The sequence below is a fragment of the Otolemur garnettii genome, unplaced genomic scaffold (assembly GCF_000181295.1).
Source record: "Otolemur garnettii isolate 467f Iridium unplaced genomic scaffold, OtoGar3 scaffold00018, whole genome shotgun sequence".
Taxonomy (NCBI): domain Eukaryota; kingdom Metazoa; phylum Chordata; class Mammalia; order Primates; family Galagidae; genus Otolemur; species Otolemur garnettii.
Genome location: NW_003852413.1, coordinates 19,801,576 through 19,803,802, shown reverse-complemented (window position 1 = coordinate 19,803,802; position 2,227 = coordinate 19,801,576). Strand labels below are relative to the sequence as shown.

The 2,227-nt window shown below is 40.3% G+C and overlaps 1 protein-coding gene across 1 annotated transcript in view; it reads left to right on the top strand.

Moving 5' to 3' along the window:
* Positions 1–2,227, top strand: part of DBF4B (DBF4 zinc finger B) — a 40,178-nt gene that overhangs the window by 3,972 nt on the left and 33,979 nt on the right. The window lies entirely within an intron of this gene.

The window sequence follows — 2,227 nt, the reverse complement described above, 5'->3', positions numbered from 1 at the left end:
TTTTTTTTTTTTTTGAGGCAGTCTCACTTTGTCACTCTGGGTAGAGTGTTATGGCATCATAGCTCACAGCAATCTCAACCTGTTGGCCTCAGATGATCCTCTTGCCTCAGCCTCCCAAGTAGCTGGGACTATAGGCACCCAGCACAACGTCTGACTAGTTTTCCTTAGTAGAGACAGACTGGTCTTCAACTCCTGACCTCAAGTGTTCCACCTACCTCAGACTCTCAAAGTGCTGGGATTACAGGCATGAGCCACCACGTTTGGCTTTTATTTATCTTAAAGATAATTTTTATGTATGTATTTATTTTTGTAGAGATGGGGTTTTGTTATGTTGTCCAGGTTGGTCTTGAACAGTCCTCAAGGAATTCCCAGAGGAGGTCTTGGCCTCAAACAATCCTCCCTCCTCGGCCTCCCAGAGTGCTGGGATTACAGTCATGAGCCACTATGCCTGGGTGGTTTTCAATTTTAAATATCTATTGATTGTCCACTATGAAAGGTAAAGATTTTTTTCCAGCTCTCACCCACTCCTCTGCACTACACACACACATTCCCTTCCTTTCCTCTTGTCCCCTCAGCATATATGTAATAGTTTTTGTTCTGTCATTTTATATTTACATTATTTTAGTTATGTAAAGTAGTGGTCCCCAACATTTTTGGTACCAGGAACTGGTTTCATGGAAGATAATTTTTCCATGGACAAAGAGAGAGTGAGGGGTGTGCTCATTAGATTCTTATAAAGAGGTGGGCAACAATAGATACCTTGCTTGCACAGTTTACGGTAAGGTTCATGTTCCTTTGAGAATCTAATGCCACCCCTGGTCTGACAGGAGGTGGAGCTCAGGTGGTGATGCAATCGATGGGAAGTGGCTATAATACAGGTAAATCTTCACTCATCACAGTACCTCTCACCCATTCTTGTGCAGCCCAGTTCCTAGCAGGCCATGCACTGGGTCTGTAGCCCAGGGGTTGGGGACCCAGATACAAAAATTATTCACATCTGGGGCAGAACCTTTTTTGTAGAGACAGGATTTCAGCATTCATCAGACTGGTCTCAAACTCCTGGCCTCAAGCAATCCTGCCTTAGCCTACCAAAGTGCTAGGATTACAGGCATAAGCCACCATTCCTGTCCTTCTCTGATTGTTTTTAAAATCACCTCTTTATCTTTGGTGTTGTACAAACTCACTTTGATGTGTTTACTTGTGGATTGTTTTATTTCTCCTTTTTTTGACTCATTTTGATTTCTGACACCAAAGATTCATATCATCAATTCTGTAAAATTGTAGCAATTATCTCTGAAAATCATGTTCATTGCATTCTCTTCTTCCAAAATTGCAATTAATTGCATATTGAACCTTCTCAATTTATTTTCTAAGACTGTTAACCATTCTTTCATATTTTCTAATTTTTTTTCTCTCTCGTAATTGCATTCTGGGTAATTACCTCAGATCTGTCTTCCAATTTGCCAATTCTTTCTTTGATTGCATCTACTCTGCTGTACAGTGCATCCACTGGCCGTTTTATTTCTATCATTCTCCCCCCTTTTTTGTGGTTCTGTGTATTTTATTCTTATTTCTTAAATAATTTTAGGCACTTATTTTATAGTATGTATCTGCTAATTCTAATTGATACTGTTGGGGATCTAATTTTGTTCCTGTTTTTGCTGACTCTTACCCATGGTGGCTTTGTTTGCTTCATGTATTTTGCAATGTTGGAGTGTGGGCTAATTCTTTTTATTATTTTTTATTTATTATTTATTTATTTTATTGAGACAGAGTCTCACTTCGTGGCCTTTGTTAGAGTGCTGTGCTTTACTTTCCATAGTGGACAATCAATAGATATTTAAAATTGAAAACCACCCAGGCATAGTGGCTCATGCCTGCAACCTCCAATCTTGGGCTTAAGCAATTTTCTTGCCTCAGCCTCCCAAGTAGCTAGGACTACAGGAGCCTGCCATAATGCCCAGCTTTTTTTTTTGTAGAGACGGGATCTCACTCTGGCTCAGGCTGGTCATGAACCTCTGAGCTCAGGGCAATCCACCTGCCTTGGCCTGCCAGAGTGCTAGGATTACAGGTGTGAGCCACCACACCTGGCCAGCTAATTCTTTTTGCTGCTTTATCTCAGGAAATTCTGAGAACCCTGGATTGAACTATGTCCTTCTAGATTTGTTTTGGATTTGATTCTGTTCCTAGCTGGGACAACATTTTTTTTTTTTTTTTTTTTTTTTTT